Genomic DNA, 22,036 nt, shown 5'->3' with positions numbered 1-22,036 from the left:
ATTTGTATTTTATTTGTTCAAATGCTATACAATGTTTGTCATAATTTTGAAGCTCCCCCACAAGAGATCTCAATGCATATTATTTGATTTTTTTTCTTTTGTACAGCATTTGTACAGCTTCTTAATGTTTCTGTGTATCATGTGTCAGTCTGAGGTGTCACAAAAGTTTAGGAAAATAATTTGGTGTTCTCTTCACTGCTCTACTTTCTATGATTAAGTCTTATTTGCTGAGTAGTGTTTCCTAGAATTGTTCCATGTGGTGCTTTTAGAAAAAAAAAATCTGTGCCTTTTCCTGCTGAGGTTCAGGTGCTCATTGAAGAGATGAATGTGTTGTGGGCTATGTATCTAAGGGGGGAAAAAAAAGCCCATTTCCTTAAATTTGTTTGATTACATGATTCTTTTATCAAGACAAGTTGTTGCCTTGTAGCCCAGCTGTCTCCAAAGCTATAGCTATCTTGCAGCCTCAGATTCAAAGTTTCGGGATTACAATCACATATTGTCACCCTGGCTATATATCGTTGTAAAATCTTTTCGTTTTCTAGAGTTTTACACGCTATTAAAATTTTTACATGAGTTTTTTCAGAAACTCTTCATCATATTTACTGCTCATGTTTTCCTTTCTTTGGAATTACACTTTGTAAAGGCAAAAAAGTCCTTTAATATCATTCTCTTTTTCACCTTCCCAGTTCTGGGATTACAGTTGACTCCCACCATGCCTGGGTCTTCTAACATTGGTCCTAGGGATGGAACTTGGACACTCATTCTTGTGTCCATTCCTCAGCCCTAATACCTTCTTTAATCCAAGAAGAAACATTACTTTTCATGACTTGTGTATATTGAATATTTTATCACATTTAAAAAAGTGACATCAACTGAAATACATTTATATTCACTAAGTAATCAATTATGAATAGTATATGAGGACTCTCACAGTCAGGGTGAAATTGCTTTTTGGATAACAGGTTTGGGAGCTTAAAAATTACAATTTTGTAATCAATTTTTTTGACATTAGGTGGCTTATTGCACAAATGATAATAATTGTAACAAATGGACTGAATAGTCCAGGATATACAATATAAGGTGGATAAAGTTGTTTTTGAAGTATTTACTTGCTAACAAATTTTATTCCTTGTATCTGTATATGATACAGTACTCCAGCCAGTGCAGTTCACATAAAGCAGTCAAGAAGAAATTCACTGCCATGAATTTGCAATCAAATGCTAGGTGAAAAACAATGAGGCTATAAATACTTGATCAACATTACTATGTGTGAGAATTCCCAAATTTAAATAACCAGTGATTATTTGAGGGGTCAGCCTATCCTCCTAGACAATATCTATCAGCTTCTGGCCATAACATTTCTGATATATTCATTTATTATTTTTCTTCCATGCTTTGTTTTATATCCCTGTTTTTTTTTTGGCACACATACAATCAAAATATGCAAACTATCACTACACATTTTGCATGAAATAAGTTTTGCCTATGTCCTTCTTAATATTTTACTATTAAATATCTTTCCAAAGAGTTGGAAAAAAAAATCATTCCACTGATCATTTCTCAGGCTTTTGAATCTTATACTTTTAATAAATGAAGCAAATTGGCATTTCACAGTAGACATGTTTTGTAGAGATTAATGTCCTTTTCTGATATTATGCCTAACTTCTACCTTAATTTTCTTTCTCATTGTCAATTTTATATGGAGCAAAGTTAAACTGTGGTAATCTTTTGAAGTAAAATCGAGATAGTTTTGTCTTTGCCAGTAACTTTTATTAAATTTAATTTTTTTTTAATTTATTCACTTTAACCTGGAGAGGACAGAAACTCCACAAGGAGAGCAACAGAACCAAAAAATCTGGGCCTAGGGGTCTTTTCTGAGACTGATACTCCAACCAAGAACCATGCATGGAGTTAACCTAGAATGCCTGCACAGATGTAGCTCACAAAAGCTCAATATCCATGTGGGTCCCTACTAAGGGAAGAGGGACTATCTCTGACATGAACTCAGTGGCTGGCTCTTTGATCACCTCCCCTTGAGGGGGAAGCAGCCTTACCAGGCCACAGAGGAAGACAATGCAGTCAGTACTGATGAGACCTGGTAGGCTAGGGTCAGATGGAAGGGAGGATGCCCTCCCCTATCATTGGACTTGGAGAAGGGCATGGGAGGGGATGAGGATGGGATTGAGAGGGAATGAGGAAAGAGTATACAGCTGGGGTACAAAGTGAATAAACTGTAATTAATATAAAAAAGTAAAATTAAAAAGAAATAAAATTATTCAGTTTGCATCCCAATTGTAGCCCCCTCCCTCATCTCATCCCAGTCCCTCCTTCTCTTCGGCCTCCCTGCCTCCATCTCCATTCCCCACTCCCAGATGGGGGAGCCCTCTTCCCCTACCAAATGACTCTAGCCAATTAAGTCTCATTAGGATTGCCTGGATCCTCTTCTTCTGTGGCCTGGCAAAGAAGCCCTGTCAGGGGAAAATGACCAAAGAGCAAGCAACAGAGTCGATGTCAGAGAGCTCCTACTCCCTTTACTAAGGGAGCATCATGGAGACTGAACTGCCTATGGGCTACATCTTAGCAGGGAGCCTAGGTCCTCCTATGTATGGTCCTTGGTTGGAATATTAGTTTCTGCTGCCCCGCCCCTGGGCCCAGCTTTTCTGACTCTCTTGATCTTGTGGAGCTCCTGTCCCTTTTCTGTCCTTTTGTCCACCCATTCTTCCATAAGTCTCCTTGTGCTCTACCCCAAGTTTGGCTGTGAATCTCAGCATCTGTTTCAATCCCATGCTGGGTGGAGTCTTTCAGAGGACATTTATGGTAGGCTCCTGTTCTGTTCCCAGTCTTCCGAATGAGAGTTAAGAATCCTCCCTAGGCTGATCCTCATTACTTAGCTTCTTTAAGTCTGTGGGGTAAAGTATGATTATCCTGTATTATATGGCTAATATCAGCTTATAAATGAGTATATATCATGTTTGTTTTTTGGGTCTGGGTTTACTCACTCAGGATGATTTTATTCAGATCCACCTATTTGCCTGCAAATTTCATCATGTCTTTGTTTTCAATAGCTGAATAGTATTCCATTGTGTAAATGTACTATAGTATTGTTCCCCATTCTTTGGTTGAAGAACATATGGGTTGATTCTAGTTTTTGACCATTTTGAACAAAGCTGCTGTGAACATAGTTGAGGAAATGTCCTTGTACGGTGGAGCATCTTTTAGGTATATGCCCAGGAATAGTATAGCTAAGTCTTGAGTTAGAGCTGTTCCAATTTTCTGAGTAATTGCTAGATCAATTTCCAAAGTGGCTGTACATGTTTGCACTCCCAGCAGCCATGGAGGATTTTTCCCCTTTCTCCACATTCTCGCCAACATGTGTTGTCCTTTGAGTTTTTGATCATAGCCATTCTGATAGGTGTAAGATGGAAGGTCAGAGTTGTTTGGATTTGCATTTCCCTGGCCATTAATGACATTAAACATTTCTTTAATTGCTTCTTGCCCATTTGATATTACACTCTTGAAAATTCTCTGTTTAGTGCTGTACCCCATTTTTTAATTGGATTATTTGGTTTGTCAGTGCTTAATTTCTTGATATATGTGTAATATATTACACATATGTATACCTTGGGTATTTGGATATTATATAGACCTCTGTAGAGTTTAGTGTTGGGAAAGAACTTTTCCCAGCCTGTAGAGTGTCATTTTCTTATATTGACAGTGTCCTTTGCTTTACAAAAGCTTTTCAGTTTCATGAGGTCCCATTTATTAATTGTTGACCTTAGAGCCTGGGCTGTTGGTGTTCTGTTCAGGAAGTTGTCCCCTGTGCCAATGATTCCGAAGAGCAAAGGTGCTCTTCCCCACCTTTTCTTCTCATAGATTTAGTGTGTCTGGTTTTTGTTGAGCTCTTTGAGCCACTCAGACTTTAATTTTGTTCAGGATGATAAATATGGATTTATTTGACTCATCCCCATCTGTGGCCCTGAGACCAGGAAGGAGGAGGGAGCAGCAGTTCCCTGTCCTACTTAAATTCCTGAGAATATCCTTGATCTGTGCCTCCTGCTCTGAGCCTAACACAGAGCAGGAAGCAGCAGGTAAGAGGACCCCCCCATCTACTGTCCTGCCATATGCTTGCAACAGTGGCTAAGTCTGCCCATGGCCCTCCGTGCTCCATATCCTCTGGGTGCCCCAAACCACAGTTCCCAGACTTAAGCAATTTCCCAGCACCCACCTCAATCTGTGGCCCCACCCCCAGGTGAGCATGGACCAAGGAGCAACAGGTAAGAGGCCCCTCAATCCCCATCTACTGGCCTGCCTCTGCCTGACAGAAGCAGGGGCCAGGTCCTTCCAGGACCCTCTATGCTCCACTTCCTGTGTGCCCCCCTCACCAGTTTCCCAGCCTTTGCTATTTCTCAGGACCCGTGTAGATCTTTGGCTCCCGGATACAGGCACAGATCAGGGAGAACCATTTCCTAGCACCCCGATTTGAGGACTGTGGCCATCTGGGACCTTATACAGCAAGCCAATAGCCAGTATTAACTTTGGGCAGAGTGCAGAGAATCTTAAGAAATAAGAGGGAGATAAAAAGACTTGGAAGAGACAGGAGTTCCAAAAGGAGACCAACAGAGCCATAAAAATTGAGCCCTCTGGGCCCTGAAGTAAATGATACCCCAACCAAGGACAATACATGGAGAGGACCTAAACTCCGGCTCAGATGCAGCCTATAGACTCAGGCTCCAGGTAGAGTTTCTAGTAAGGAGAGTGAGAGACCAAAAGATTAAAAATTAGCAGCTATTATTTAATGCCTGAACTAGCTGGGTGGAGAAGTCCAGGAATGCCCTGAGGGGAAGAACCACTTTACTGCATTCTTTCCCCACCCACTAGAGATACAGTTGCTAGGAAACTGGCCCATCCTTGTAGGAAGGGACACCATTCCCTCATTAATGGTCTGGGGACCTTCCTATAGCCAGTCAATTCAAAATGTAGCATTTTGACCAATAGATGCTTGCTAGGCAGGAATCGCCCCTGCCTTGGGCATGCTGGGAGGGGCCAGAATCTTTAAATCACACAACTAACCTGAACACAAGGCTCTCAGCTCTCACCACTTCAGCGGTGGGGGTGTGAGCCCAAGCTGCAGCTTGTAATGATTTATAATAAAAAGAACCTCATGTATTTACAGTAGAGTCTATTTATTCCTGATCTTTTGGGGTTAGCGAACTGGGCAGAACAGGAGCAGGGAATTTCTCTGTCATGAACTCAATGGCAGGCTCTCTGATCACCATTCCCCTTGGGGTCGGGGGGTGCACCTTTGCCAGTCTACAGAGGAAGACAGAGCAACAAATCCTGATGAGACCTGATAGGCTAGGGTCAAATAGAAGGGGAGATGGCCTCCTCTATCAATGGACAAGGGTGGGGGCATAGGGAGAGAAGAGGGAAGGAGGGAGGGATTGGGAGGAGATGAGGGAGGGGACCACAGCTCAGATATAAATTGAATAAATTGTAATAATAATCATAAAAAAACTAAAAAAAATGAGAGAAACTTAAATTGGCCTCTCTAAAATGAGGGAAACAATAAGGCTGATCAGTCTCACCATGTTTCTTTAATATAGTACTTGAAATTCTAGCTACATCAGTAAGACAAGTAAAAGAGATCAAGGGGACATGAACTGGAAGAAAAGAAGTCAAAGTAAAACAATTTGCAGATGATATGATTGTATAAATAAGTGACCCCAAGATTCTACCAGAGAACTCTTATAACTAATAAATAATTTCAGCAAAACATCTGGATACAAAATTAACTCAAAAAATCAGTAGCCCTCCATTATGTAAGTGACAAAAGGGCTGAGTAAGAAATTAGGGAAACAATACCTCTCACAATAGCAAAAAAAAAAAAAAAAAAAAAAAAAACTGTAAAATATCCTGTTATAACTCTAACCGAGCAAGTGAAAAACCTTATAAAAAGAACTTCAAGTCTCTAAAAAAATAAATTGAAGAAGATATCAGAAGATGGAAAGATCTCCCGTGATTATGGATTGGTAGAAGTGAAAATTGCCATCCTACTAAAAGCCATCTACAAATTCAATGTATTTTCCATTAAAATTTGAACACAATTCTTTACAGACCTTTAAAGAGCAACCATTACCTTCATATGGAAAAATAAAAGAGCCAGGATGCCCAAAACAATTTTGTACAATAAAAGAAATTCTGGCAGTACCAACATCCCTGATTTCAAGATATACTATAGACAATACTAATAAAAACTACATGGTACTGGCATAGAAACAGATAGGTTGATCAATGGAACCAAATAGAAGACCCAGAAATAAATCCACACTTTTATATGCATCTGACAAAGAAACCAAATCAATACAATGGAAAAAAAGAAAGCATCTTCAACTAACAGTGCTGGTCTAACTGGGGGTCTGCATGTAGAAAATTGCAAATAGACTTGTAATTATCACCCTGCTCAAAACTCAATTCCAAGTGTATAAAACCAGACAAACTAACTGTTAAAAGAAAAAGTGGGGAAGAGCCTTCACCTCATTGGCACAAGAGACTACTTCCTGAACAGAACAACAACAGTACCAGCTCTAAGATCAACAATCAATAAAAGAGACATCATGAAACTGAAAACTTCTGTAAGGCAAAGGACACTGTAATAAGAAGAAAAGGACAGCCTACAGACTGGGCCAAGTTCTTCACCAAACCTACATCTGACAGAGGGCTAATTACAAGAATATATTAAGAACTCAAGAAGTTAAACTCCAACAAATCAAGTAATCCAATAAAAAAATGGGGTACATGGCTAAACAGAGAATTTTCCACAGAGGACTATCAAATGGCAGAGAAACACTTACAGAAATTCTCAAAGTGCTTACGCATTCAGGAAATGCAAATCAAAATGATCAGGAGATTCCACATCACACCCATCAGAACTGCTAAGACCAAAAACTTAAAGGATAATGCATGCTGGAGAGGTTGCTGAGAAAGGGGAATCCTCCTCCATTGCTGGTGGAAATGCTAAAAACCACACTACAAGGACATTTGCTCAACTATGTTCTTAGCAGCTTTATTCGTAAAAGCAAGAACCTAGAAACAACCCAGATGTCCCTCAAGGGAGGAATGAATACAGAAACTGTGGTACATTTATACAATGGAATACTACTCAGCAATTACAAACAAGGAAATCATGAAATTTGCAGGCAAATGGTGGGATCTAGAAAAGATTATCCTGAGTGAGGTATTCCAGAAACAGAAAGACACACATGATATATACTCACTTATAAGTCGATACTAGAGGTATAAGATAGGACAAACATACTAAAATCTGTACACCTAAAGAAGCTAAACAAGAAGAGGTTCCAGGGTAACATGATCAATCCTCACTTAGAAAGATGAATGGGATGGACATTGGAAGTAGGAGAAAACAAGAAACAGGACAGGGGTCTACCATAGAGGGCCTCTGAAAGACTCTACCTAGCAGTGTATCAAAGCAGATGCTAAGACTCATAACCAAACCTTGGGCAGAGTGCAGGGAATCATATGAAAGAAGGGGGAGTTGGTAAGACCTGGAGAGGACAGGAGTGCCACAAGGACCAAATATATCTGGGCACAGGGGTCTTTTCTGAGTTTGATTCTCCAACCAAGGACTATGCATGGATATAACCTAGAAACCCTGCTCAGACGTAGCCCATGGCAGCTCAGCGTCCAATTGGGATCCCTAGTAAGGAAACAGGGACTGTCTCTGACATGAACTCATTGGCTGGCTCTTTGACCTCTCCCCCCATCTCGAGGGAAGAGCAGCCTTGTTAGGCCACAGAGAAGGACATTGAAGGCAGTTCTAATTAGACCTGATAAACTAGGGTTAGTGGGAAGGGGAGGAGGACCTCCCCTATAGGTGGACTTAGAGAGGGGCAGGAAGGAGATGAGGAAAGGAAGGTGGGATTGGGAGGGAAAGAGGGAGGGGGCTATAGTTGGGATACAAAATAAATAACTTGTAATTAATATAAAAATAAAAATTATAAAAAAGTAAAAAAAATAATTTAAAAGATTTAAAAATATAGATCTATCTGCCCATTTTCTACATGTAGACATCCAGTTAGACTGTATCATTGCATGATTTTGGCTTCTTTGTCAAAAATCAAATGTCTATAGCTATGTGTCTTTTTTGTGATTTTTTTTAAATTTTATTTTTCTCATTAGTTACATTTTGTTAATTCTGTATCCCAGCTGTATCCCTCATTCCCTCCCCAATCCCACCCTCCCTCCCTCATCTCCTCCCTGCCCCTTTCCAAGTCCACTTATAGGGGAGGACCTCCTCCCCTTTCATATGACTCTGTTTTGTCAGGTATTTTCAGGACTGGCTGCAAAGTCCTCCTCTGTGGCCTAACAGTACTGCTCCTCCCTTGGGAGGTGGGGAGGTCAAAGAGCCAGTCATTGAGTTCCTGTTAAAAATAGTCCTTGTTCCCCTTACTATGGGAAATCAATTGATTACTGAGCTATCACGGGTCACATCCGAGCAGAGGTTCTAGGTTTTATCCTCTCATGGTCTTTGGTTGAGTGTCCATCTCAGAAAAGACCCTGTGCCCAGATTTGTTTGGTCCTTGTGGAACTCCAATCCTTTCCACATCAAACTCCCCTTCTTTCACATGATTCCCTGCACTCTGCCAAGGGTTTGGTTATGAGTCTTAGTATCTACTTTGGAACACTGCTAGGTAGAGTCTTTCAGATGCTTTCTGCAGTAGACTCCTGTCATACGTTCAATGCACATCCCATTTGTCTTTCTAAATGAGGATTGATCATCATACTCCGTGTCCGCTTTCTTGATTATCTTCTTTAGGTGTATAGATTTCATTATATTTATCTTATCTTTTAGGTCTATATAAGCGAGTATATTCCATGTTTGTCTTTCTCTTTCTGGGATACTTCACTCAGAATGATCTTTTCTAGATCCCACCATTTGCCTGCAAATTTCATGATTTCCTCTTTTTTGATTGCTGAGTAGTATTCCATTGTGTAAAAATACCACAAATTCAATTCCATGCATACTCCAGTCTGTTTCTATGACAGTATTATGTAGTTTTTTTTTCTAACTGTTGCTCTATAGTACAGCTTGCAATCAAAGATGGAGATACTACATGAAAATTATTTATTGCACAGGATTATTTTAGCTATCCTTGGTCTTTTGTTTTTCTATATGAAGTTGAGAATTGTTCTCTCAGGGTCTGTAAATAATTTGTTATTATTTCGGTGGGAATTGCTATGAATCTGTAGATTGCTTTTTGTAAGAGGGACACTTTTGCTTTGTTAATCATATCAATCCATGAGCATGGGACATCTTTCCGTTTTCTGATATCTTCTTCATTTTTTTTTTTTTTCCTTCAGAGACCTGAAGTTCTTGTCATAAAGGTTTTTCACCTGCTAGGTTGAAGTTACACTAAGATAATTTATGTTTTTATGTGTGTGTGTTTTGTATTTTTAGCTTTTGTGGAGAGTGTTGTGTTTCCCTAATTTCTTTCTCTGTATGTTTGTTTGTTTTTTTGTTTTTTTTGTTTTTTTTTTTCATTTACAGGAGGGCTACTGTTTTTCATTGTTGTTGTTTTTGTTTTTGTTTTCTGTTTTTTGGGTTAAATTTGTATCCAGTCACTATGTTTAAAGTGTTTACAACTGTGAGAGCTCGCAGGTAGAATTTTTGGGGTGATTTATGTATATTATCATATCATCAGTGAATAGTGATACTTTGATTGTTTTTTTCTTTTCAATTTTATCCTCTTGATCTCCTTTAGTGGTCTAATTGCTCTAGCTAGGTCTTCAAGTAATATATTGAAGAGCTACAGAGAATCCTCTCTGTAGCCTTGTCTGTCCCTTAATTTAGTGGAATTGCTTTCAGTTTCTCTCCATTTACTTTGATGCTGGCTATTGGCTTGCTGTATATTGCTTTTAATATGTGTAGGTAAATGCACTGTATTCAAGGCTTTTATCATGGATGGAGTTGGATTTTGTAGAAGGTTTTTTCTGCACATATGGAGATGACCATGTGATGATGTATTTTATGTGCTCTCGGATTTGGTTTGCAAGTATTTTATTGTGTATTTTTGCATTAGTGTTCATGAGGGAGACTAGTCTGAAATTCTCTATGTTGAGTCTTTCTGTGGTTTAGATATCAGGGTGGTTGGCTTCATAGAATGAGTTTGGCAATGTTCCTTCTGTTTCTAATTTGTAGAATAGTTTGAGGAATGAGTATTCGCTCTTCTTTAAAAGTCTTGTAGAAATCTGAGCTTAAGCCATCATGTCTTTGGCCTTTTTGTTTTTTTCTGTCTTTCTTTTTGGTTGGGAGAATTTTGAAGGCTGCTTCTATTTCCTCGGGGTTATAGGACTGCTTAAATTGTTTGCCTGATCTTGACTTAGCTTTGGTAAATAAATCTATTGAGATATTGTCCATTTCCCTTAGGTTTTCCAATTTTGTGGAATAGAGCCATTTGAAGTAATATCTACTATTTTTTAAAATTTCCTTAGGATTTGTTGTTATATGCCCCCCTTTTCACTTCTGATTTTGTTAATTTGGACACTGTCTCTCTGTCTTTTAGTTAGTTTGGCTTGGGGTTTGTCTAACTTCTTGATTTTTCTCAAAGAAACAGCTTTCGTTTAATTGACTTGTTTTGTATTCTATTTGTATGTTCTCTATATTTCTAAGTTATTTATTTCATCCTTGAGTTTAATTGGTTGGCTTTAAAGTTTAAAAATATGCTTATCAGGCCACAGAGGAAGACAATGCAGCCACTCCTGATGAGACCTAATAGACTAGGATCAGAAAGAAAAAAAAAGAAACCCTCCCCTACCAGTGGACTTGGTGAGGGGCATGTGTGGAGAAAAGGGAGGAAGAGAGGGATTGGGAAGGGAGGAGGGAGGTAACTAGAGGGGGGATACAGAGTAAATAAAGTGTAATTAAAAATAAAATAAAATAAAAATAAAAATATGAATAATTTTATGACCTTAAACTAAATATTAACAACTTAGGAACTCGACCACACATTTTAATTTCAAGAATGCATTTTTGGGGGATACGTTTATTTTATTTTCTACCTAAAGACCTAGATAAATACATTTATTTAAATAAACAAAGCACTTTATAACCTTTGCTACATATATAACACAAAAGTGAACTTGGTGAACATGATGGTTGTAGGAAATTCTGATCAGAGGCTGTTACTGTAGCTGGTGCATGGTTATGAGAACATTTACCCATCGTTTTTTCTTTAAAAAATATTCCAAGGATAAAGTATAAAGTCATTTTTACTGACCTGCAAAATGACATTATATGAAATAAAGACACAAACTCCTTTCCAAGTGCTACTAGCTTTTCAGATACTTTTGGCCAGACCTCTGATATGACGTTATCTGTGTCTTCAAGTTTATTATTATTTTGAAGGTTAAAGAAAAGCCCTTCACCTACACTATGACATTTCCATCATCTATAGATATCTCACTGCTCAAGTATATTCATACATAATGTCTCTCCAGTTTAGGGTTCTTAGATTCTAATCAGATAACCAAACATTTGTGAACTTTCAATTTTTCATGCTTAACAAAGCTGAGGACTCTTCTGTAGACTTGGTCCACTTTGTTTTTTGTTAGACCAACAGTATCTACCACAATCTTATTTCTCAGCTATCATGGCTTATTCAAGAATTCCTTAAATGGGTTATTTAATTCCACAATCTCACTTTAAATGTCTACTTTCTGTACCCATCTGTGAGTTCAGCATGAAACTATTCAGTCAAAGGGAACTAGTAACAAAGGAATGAACTAGTTAAGGGAGATGGCACTGACTCATCTTGGATCTAAGCAAATGAGCAATAGCTGCTCCATAGTATAAAAGGGTTATCATGGTACCTTAGTGAAAGTACCGACAGAAGAAACCTGCCTGTACTGTGGCCTTTGGAATAGGAACACACTCAGTTTCCTTCCAATGATCTTTGGTAGAGGGCCAGGATTCTATTCACAGTGTGATTCTATTCTCTGAGTCACTGGACAGAGAAAGTAGAACACTCTTTCATGAAGAACTGGCCAATTGCCTCTGGGTAATAAGAAAGTAATGAAACTGGTTCCTAGGCAAGGATGGAGAATATTAAACCCAGTAAATCTTTTTTTGATCAGTAGGAGGTTTCATAAGGTGTTGATTTTATAGTATGCTGATAATTTAATAATTTTCAGTGAGTCATGTAAGATAAATAAATTTATTTTAAAGTACATATATCCACATAGCTGAGTGACTCAAATATTTAATACAATTATTAAAATATGTACACCTCCTAGGAAGAAAGGATACCTATGCTTGTTCAACATATCTGATGCTTAACTTGGTGAGTTCATTGATGACCTCTAGGGCATTGCTATTATACATCAAAAATTTGTCTATTTTACACTCCAAAATGTTTTCAGTAACTTTTTTTAGAACTGATTCAATATGTTAAGTGACTGGAAACATCTCTGAAACAGCTATTATATTTTATAAACACATCACTTTGTATCTGTCGTGGCTACAAACCAGAACACATACTAACATGGGGTGGGGGGAACCTCACAAATGTCACAAGACCTCAACCCTAGACCAAAAACTACAGGAAACTAAGGAGTGTTGAGTGTTGGGAGTAGTTTTCTTCCCCAAGAAAGAGCAGAACTAGTGGTTATACAATATCAAATGATAATTCTTGAAGAAATATACATATGTGTGTAAAGAGAATGAGAGATATATGTATGTGTTGGTGTATGTAAAATTATGAACACTGAGAAGATTGTATTATGTATTTAAAAATATTTATATATGCTATATGTAATGTGTTTGTATAAAACATTTATTTAAAAAGAGGCTAAAAATTTAAAAGACAGCAAGGGTAAGGTTACCTGGGAGTGTCTAGAGGGAGAAATAGAGAAGTGGGAAAGATGATGTAATTATATTATAATCACCAAAAATTAAAAATAACACTTAAAATGTTCATATTTAAAATATAAATATTTACATTTAATTTTTGAAAATGTATGAATATTTATATGTATAAAATGTTCATTGCTTCTGCTTCATATTAATCCATTATTCCCTCTGATAAATATAATCACTTAGAATTTCTGTGAAAATAAACATGCTATTCTTCATTTGGTGTTCTATTAATCTCCTATGCATAATACCTTTTCTACTCTATAAAATATGCTTCATAGGGCATCAGAAACAATAACAAAGGTTGTTTTTTCTCCAGCCCTTTCAATTCTGGAAGTAAAAATATAAATCTGAAGTAGTTTGGGGGTACCTGCTGTCATGTGTGGATTAGAGCCAAGGCCTTCACTTGCACTCACATATAAGTTTATGATTTTGTGTGAGAGGGTGAGAAGTGAGAATATTTCATTAATAGATTCTTTAGTATACTCTGATGTTTCAATTGTATGGGCACCAAAGGCTGACTTTCACACTTAGAAAATAAAATCTTAAGAATTCAATGAGCATATTCCCTAGGATCCTCTTTTTGTTTAGCTTCTTTAGGTATATAGATTTCAGTGTGTCTATCTTATATTACATGTATAACATCCACTTATAAGTGAGTTTATACCATGTGTATCTTTCTGTCTCTGGAATACCAGATGATGATAGTAACTAAACGATGATCTTTTCTAGTTCCATCAATTTGCTTGCAAATTTCACAATTTCCTATTTTTAATTGCTGAGTAGTATTCCATTGTGTAAATGTACCAGAATTTCTGTATCCATTCCTCCATTGTGAGATATCTAGGTTGTTTTCAGATTCTGGCTATTATGAATAAAGCTGTTACAAATATGTTTGAGCAATGTCCTTGTTGTATAGCTGAGGATATTTCAGATATATGCCTAGGAGTGATATAGCTGGATATTAAGGTAGCACTATTTCTAATTTTCTGAGATAGCGTCCGATTGCTTTCCAAAGTGTTTTTACAAGTTTACATTCACAACCGGTTCCCCTTCATTGAGAAGGGCAAATGAGATAGATATTAGAAGTGGGAAAAGACAGGGCACATGACAGGGGCCTACTACAGAAGCACTCTGAAAGTCTCTACTGATCAGGCTATCAAAGCAGATGCTGAGACTCATAGCTAAACTTTGGGCAGAGTTCAGGGAATCTTATGGAAGAAAGGGGAGATAGAAAGATCTGAAGGGGAGAAGAGCCCCACAAGGAGAATAGCAAAGCCAAAAAACTTGGGCCCAGGGAGCCCTGCAGAGACTGATACTCCAACCACGGACCAAGCATACAGAGGACCATGCACGCTCAGATGAATAGCTAATGGGTAGCTCAGTCTCCTAGGGGAGGGTTCCCTAGGGGAGCAGGGGCTGTCTCTGACATGAATTCACTGGCTGGCTCTTTAATCACTTTCTCCTGGGGTGTGCAGCCTTGTCAAGCCACAGAGGAAACAATGCAGCCAGTCCTGAAGAGACCTGATAGGCTAGGGTCAGATAGAAGGGAGGAGAACCTCCTCTATCAAGGGATTAGAGGAGTGGAATAGGAGTAGAAGAGGAAAGGAGGGTGGGCTTGGGAGGACACTAGAGAGGGGGCTATGACCAGTATACTAGTGAATAAATTATAATTAATAATAAATAAATTAAATAAAACCCCCAAACAAAATGTTGGATCAAAACATCTAAATTATTACATCTTTTTCATGAGCAGATACATGTCATAAATTAAGGTAATCTTTAGAACCAGCCTTATACTCTTGGTATAGAATAAGATAATACAGATATAGCTGATTAGTTGTATTACAAGCAAGAAATGAATTTTATGCTAATTTAGATAATGAGGACTAATGATGTATATAATCATAGATTTGACTATTCAGTTCACAAATATTTTAAAACAAATTATTTTCTGTACTATTTTTTTTTCAATGTTAAATACCCTTCCACAATAATAAGTATTTGAGTTCTGGGTCTCCATACAGTAGGGCTATTTGGAAAAATTGCAGAAGTCCCAGAAGACTAATTAAAAGACAGTCAGTCAGTGGAGGAACTTGGCCATTTTAGTTCATGGCCAGCTTTACATTCTCTTTGAGTTCAGTGTTTCCTGAACTACTAAGACATAAGCAAGATTCTTCTGTTTTCCACTGCCACAGCTATGGGTTTCATTACTTATGAGGTCTCTTTCTCACCATGAAACAGTCTGTTAATGTAAATACTTTTTAACTTGCTCATGGAATGTAATATTTCCCAGCAATGAGCAAAGTATATAATATATTTTGTCAAAAATTTTGTCATTAAAAATTTTGATTTTTGGAATGAAACTTTCTTACTTTGAAGGTAAGAGGAGAAAATAGTAGCAGGAATTACCAGTTAATAATAATAATGAACACCTACCTCCAAAATATTAATTCTGTGTCACACTTTGTTCTTAATGTTTTCCATGTCAGATTTATCTAAAATTCTTAGAGATAAGTGTATAATGGGATAAACAATAATCTCCGGGTTAAACAAACAGTAAATAGAGATAGTCAGGCTTCAGGATACGTAAACTAAAATAAGAAACAAAAGAGCATGTATGCCTAAATCACCTTCTGATTTCTGTATATTTTGTCTCTCTGGTTTGTAAATATAAAAAAATTACTTAAATGGAAGGCTAGTTGGCAAATGCATTAACATGGAACAAAAATCACTGGTTTGGGAATTTAAATAAACATTGATGTCATTATTCTCACATATAAGTTATGAGATTTCTGGCAACATAATGCTTTTATGAACCAGTCTCTATGAGTTGGCATGACACTGCTTGCTTCTAAAGTTTTAAAAAATGATCTTAAGAAATGTCATTTTAATGGGTTGTCATAAGCTGTATTGTACAATATTCTCAGCAAGTGTTCGCTACAAAATTAGAAACACCTTGAGTTGTAGGCTATTTTAAAACATTCATTGTGATTTAACCTACCTCTTTGATAATTATGAAGTTAATGAGCACTTTAATGATTTCAAAGTGTTATTAAAATAAAATTGAAACAATTTTGTAATACAATGTAATATAAATTTGAATTATAAAATGCTGCTTAGAATTTGAATTAAATTAAGTAATGAATAATTTTTCCTTAACCATTTTTTTCACATGCCATTAAATATCTCCATATATTTATTTTAAACATTTTTGCATGATTTAATCCTAAATGTATGCTTAATGCCAAGTGAATTGAAAGCAATGATCACATGATTGTAACACACAATTCGCTTTACCATGTATAAATTCATTTCATGTTGGTGGTCATAACTTGTTTTCTGTGTGGGATTTTTCCCATTTACATTGAAAGCACCTGAATTTCAAAACTGAGTCATCCACCAGGAAATAATATGCTAATGAACTAGGTTTTAAATCCAGTTTTGTTCACTGAGATAAAGGTCTGCCCATCATTTGTATAGTCATAATTTTTCCTTATGAGTCTCACTGATCATCCACAATGTGTCATGTGACTCATTAATGTAATATAGACCTGGCCTCACTATTGAGTTAGCAGAGTGATTTATAATCTGTCATTAGCTAAATGTCTGACAGTGATACTAAAAATTCATGTAAAGTCATTAGTGTGACTTTAACACTGGGTAATCTTCTTTGGTAAATTTAATTTTATTTATATATTTATTTATTACAAATTTTTCAATTAGTATCCCCACTTCAGCCCCCTCCCTTATCTCCTCCCAGTCCCACCCACCATTCCTCTTCTCACCTGATGCCCTTTCCCTAGTCACCTAATAGGGAGGACCTCCTCCCCTTCTCTCTGACCCTAGTTTATCAGGTTCATCAATGATGGCTGGCTGGCTGCATTATCTTCCTTTGTGGCCTGACAAAGCTGCACTACCCAGGAGGATGTGATCAAAAAGCCAGCCACTGAGTTCATGTCAGAGACAGCCCCTGCCACCCTTAACTAGCTAACCCACTTGAAAACTGAGAAGCCAATTGGTTCCCTATGAACAGAGGGTTTAGGTCTTCTCCATGCATGGCCTTTAGTTGGAGTATTGGCCTCTGCAGGCCACCCTCCCTTTGGCTCCAGGTATTTTGGCTATTGTTGTTCTCCTTGTGGAGTTCCTGTCCCCTCCAGGTCTCTTCACCTCCTTCTTCTTCCATAAGGATTCTGGCACTCTACCCAAAGTTTGGCTATGAGTCTCAGTATCTCCTTCGATACTCTGATGGGTAGAATCTTTCAGAGGTCCTCTGTGGAAGGCTCTTGTCCTGTTCCTTGTCTTCTCCTACATTAGACATCTGTCCTGTTTACCCTCCTGAATGAGGATTAAGCATCAGTCTTTGTAATGTTCAAGAACCAGAAACCAAAAGCTGCTCTGTATATAGTGAATATGGCTTCACTTGTGACTCTTTGGAGATGCTGAGGAGAGGCTTGTATGCTGACCTTTTACAAAAGCTGCAGTGTCGGCTATTCTATGGCACTCCTTCCTGACATAGTAGTTCTCACTGTTATGAATATATGAATTTATCGAATGACCTTCAGTCATATATATGCAACCAAACAAACAGATAAGACAAATGTGACTTTTTATTATTCCAGAAAATGTAGAGTGATATTTTATTAATTATTATATTTGGTCAACATCAATAGTTGTTGTTGTTGTTGTTGTGTGTGTGTGTGTGTGTGTGTTTCCATGCATGTACCCTCTGAACATAACCTAGGACCCTGCACTTGTGAGGTAAGCACTTTGTTACTGAACCAGTCCCCAATATCAACAACTCCAAAATTTGAAGTTTGTGTTCATTTTATGATCTGCCTATGCACAATACTACCATATGCCCATAGAGCAGTGATGATGTATATTGCACTTCATAAGAGTCTGGTTTTTTTAGCATATGGCAGGTCTCAGTGAACTGTGTGACAGACTTGCATTACATATCACAATTAGAATTTACTAGAAGGAGGTGCTTGGCAGTACTGATACATTGGTCAAGAAGAAATGAATTGAGACAATTCAACTTTCTTGAGATCCCTGACTGGATCTAAATATCATATTTAAATAATAGAAATTATTGGAAAAAGCATACAGAGTTTTAAAGTGATATTGAAGCTCTCAGATAAGCATAATGAACCTGAAGATTAAGCAAACCAAAGTGCTTATATAGTCATGTGAAAAAAAAGAGGGGAAACGATTATAGAAAAATAATATATATTGGCATACTGACAGAAGATAAACACTAACTAATTTTTTTTTCCTGCAGCTTTAACTCACTTGGTTACAGTACAGGTGGGGAGTGTTGGGAATATTCTAGGCTTGGGCAACAAGAATACTTTTTGTCTCCCAGTAAAGGCTTGAAATGAGTGCTACAGACAAGCTTAACAATGGAAAGTTTTACAGGCTTTTCACAGAATAGTTGCTGGCATAAGTAGAGCTTGAAGATTAGGGGGAAGAAAAATCCTGGAGTATTTCATATGAAGAAAAAAAGAAGGTAAATATCATCCATAGCAAAGACACAAGTTTTTTTCACAAGTATGACCAAATAGAAAGCAATTCGGGGATTTCATAAAAGCCTTCTGTCTGGAAGGAAAATGAGAAGGCAGAATGCTTTATCATTGTCAAAAGGCAAGACACAAATTATAGTCCACACCATTCTATCGAGGAGCATGCCATGTGTTGAAGCAGTTTGTGACTGTTATACATGCTACATGGTCTTACCTGTTAGTCAAAACATGTGTACTATGTAGTGATTGGCACTGAGAATTTGGGGTTTCTTGCATGTAGTTAAGGGGACTAATAGCAAGGACAGTTTGCAAAATTGTTTTGGGGTCCTGACATATGTCATTAAAATCAATCTCAGACTATACCCACTGTCCAAATACAATACAGGCAATGATGGATTGAGTTTCCAAACTTCTAAGTACCCAGCAGGTTATCAAAGCAGATCCTGGGACTCATAACCAAACTTTGGGGAGACTGCATGGAATCTTATGAAAGAAGGGAGAGAGATTAAGACCTGGAGGGGACAGGAGCTTCAAAAGATAACAACAGAACCAAAAATTCTGGGCACAGGGGTCGTTTCTGAGACTGATACTCCAAAGGCCATGCATGGAGATAAGCTAGAACCCCTGCACAGATGTAGCCTATGGAAGCTCAGTGTCAAAGTGGGCTCCCTAGTAATGGGAACAGGGATTGTCTCTGACATGACTCAGTGAAGGCTCTTTGATCACCTCCCTCTGATGGGGGAGCAGCCTTATCAGGACACAAAAAAAGACAATGTAGACAGTCCTGATAAAACCTGATAGGCTAGGGTTAGAGGGAAGCAGAGGAGAACCTCCCCTATCAGTGGAGTGGGGGAGTGGAATAGGAGGAGAAGAGAAAGACAGAGAGTGGGATTGGGAGGAAATGAAGGAGGGGGCTACAGCTGGGATACAGAGCGAACAAACTGTAATTAATGATAAATAAATAAAAAAATTATAAGTGGGACCACTGATGAAACACCAAAGATCCTATTGTTAAAATGGCTGACTGAGAAGCCTGTATGAGTAGAGCAATGACTCTTAACTAAGGAAACATTACAGGCACTTGAGCAGCTGGTAAAACATATTCTTGCAGATGAGAGGCTAGCATAACAGTCACCTGAGTGGCTGCACCCAGCAGTTGATGAAAATTGATGAAGGGACAGACAGCCAAATTAGATAGAGCTCTGGGTAGCTTATGGAAGAGAAAGAAGAAGGACTGAAAGAACCAGAGAGGTTCAAAAACACCACAGAAAACCTGCAAAATCAACTAACCTGGACCCATAGTAGCCCACAAAAAAACTTAACCACCAACCAAAGTGCATCCATGGGATAGTTCTAGGACCCACACACATATGTAACAGATGCACAGCTTCCATGATCATGTTGAACCACTAACAGCAGGAGCAGGGCCTACCTCTGACTCTGTTGCCTGCCTTTGGATCCATTTCCCTTAACTGGACAGCCTTTTATAACCTCCATAAAAGATGTGCACAGTCCTACTTGATGTGCTAAGGCAGGTTTATTCCCATGGGAAGTCTCCCCTTCACCCAGAAGAAAGTGAGAGGGGCAACATGGGAAGGGAGAGGAGGTCAGAGTGAGGGATTAGGAGGAGAGGAGGGTGGGGGTTTCCTACTGGGTTTTAAAGTAAATAATAACAAAGTAATAAAAAGAGAAGAGTAGCTGGAGAGATGGCTCAATGGCTAAGAGAACTGACTGTTGTTCTAGAGAACACAGGTTTAACCCCCAGGACCTTCATGCCGGCTCATAGCTCTCTCCTGCTCTGGAGCTGGAGTTACAATCAATCATTGATCTGTTAGGATCTGACAGAAAACTCATTGCCAGCAGTGGCAAAATGTCCATATATTCTTTTTTTATGCTGACCTTCCAAGAAGAGCACAAGATAAAGCACCCCAACTCCTTAATCAACTTCACTGAGATCTTGAGGAAAGGTTCGAGAGATGCAAGCCTGTTATCTGCAAAGAAAAACTCAAAGATTGAAGATTTGGGTGTTGTTATAACAGGGAGAGAAAGAATTATGTTCCTTAAAGGTGATAAAAAGGCAAGAAAAAATATCCTAATGCTCCAAAAAGACCACTGTCTGCTTTCTTCCTCTTTTGCTGTGAACATAGCCCAAAGATAAAAAGTGAACAGTCAGGCCCGTCTTTTCGAGTGACTGTAAAAAAAAAAAAAAGAAAAAAGAAAAAAAATTGTTTAAGATGTTCTATGAAAAAAATCTGCCAAAGATAAACAACCGAATGAGCAGCAAGCATCCAAAATAAGAAGTATAAAAAGGATATTACTTCATACCTTGCCAAGGTCAAAATGGAAGCAGGAAAGACTGGTTTTGGTAGGCCAACAGGCCCAAAGAAGAAGAATGAACCAGAAGATGAGAAAAGGAAGAAGAGGAAGAAGAAAAAAGAAAATTCTCCTCTGGGAGCAAAGCAGGTGATAACCCAGTGTGAGCAACCACTGATGTCTCAACACACTCAACTTACACCCATCAGAATGTCTGAGCTCAAAAACTCAAGTGATAACACATGCTGGAGAGGATGTGGAGAAAGGGAAATCTTCAAACTGTTGCTGGTGGGAATGTGAACTTGCACAACCCCTTTGGAAATCAGTTTGGGGCTTTCTCGGACCATTAGAAATAGTGGTACCTCAAGATCCAGCTATATATCCGAAATATGCTCAAGTACACAACAAGAACATTTGCTCAACTGTGTTCGTAGCAGCTTTATTCATAATAGCTATAATCAAGAAACAACCCAGATGTCCCTCAATGGAGGAATGGATATAGAAATTGTGGTACATTTATACAATGGAATACTACTCAGCAATTAAAAATAAGTAAATTATGAAATTTGAAGGCAAATGTTGGGAACATCCAAAGTGAGGTAACCCAGAAGCAGGAAGACACCCATAGTATGTATTCACTTATAAGCAGATATTAGACATATAATATAGGATAAACATGCTGGAATCAGTACACCTAAATAAGCTAAGCAAGAATGAGGACCCTAGGGAAGTTGTTCAATCCTCGTTCAGAAAGGCAAATGGGATATACATTGTAAGTATGAGAAGACAGGGAACAGGAAAGAGCTTACCACAGAGCACCTATGAAAGACTCTACCCAGCAGGGTATTGAAGCAGATGCTGAGACTCATAGCCAAAGTTTGGGCATAATACAGGGAATCTTATGAAAGAAGGGTGAGATAGAAAGGCCTGGAGGGGACAGGAGCTCCACAAGGAGATCAACAGAACCAAAAATTCTGAGCACAAAGGGTTTTGTAGAGACTGATCCTTCAACCAAGGACCATGCATGGCAATAACCTAGAATCCCTGCTCAGATGTAGTCTATGGCAGCTGAGTCTTCAAGTGGGTTCACTAGTAATGGGAACAGGGACTGTCTCTGACATGAACTCAGTGGCAGGCTCTTTGATCACCTCCCCCTGAGGAGGGAGCAGCCTTACCAGGAGCAAAGACAATGCAGCCAGTCCTGAGACCTGATAGGCTAGGGTCAGAGGAAGGGGAGAAGGACCTCTCCTATCAGGGAGAGTGGAATAGG

General features: G+C 38.3%; 1 pseudogene; it reads left to right on the top strand.

Moving 5' to 3' along the window:
* Window positions 1-3,943: 3,943 nt before the first annotated feature.
* LOC129666091 (high mobility group protein B2-like) overlaps window positions 3,944-22,036 on the top strand; it is a 177,202-nt pseudogene continuing 159,109 nt past the window's right edge.

The sequence above is a fragment of the Psammomys obesus genome, unplaced genomic scaffold (genome assembly GCF_907164565.1).
Source record: "Psammomys obesus unplaced genomic scaffold, mPsaObe1.curated_primary_1811, whole genome shotgun sequence".
Taxonomy (NCBI): domain Eukaryota; kingdom Metazoa; phylum Chordata; class Mammalia; order Rodentia; family Muridae; genus Psammomys; species Psammomys obesus.
The sequence above is the reverse complement of the archived record's forward strand: the minus strand, read 5'-3'. Positions and strand labels throughout refer to the sequence as shown.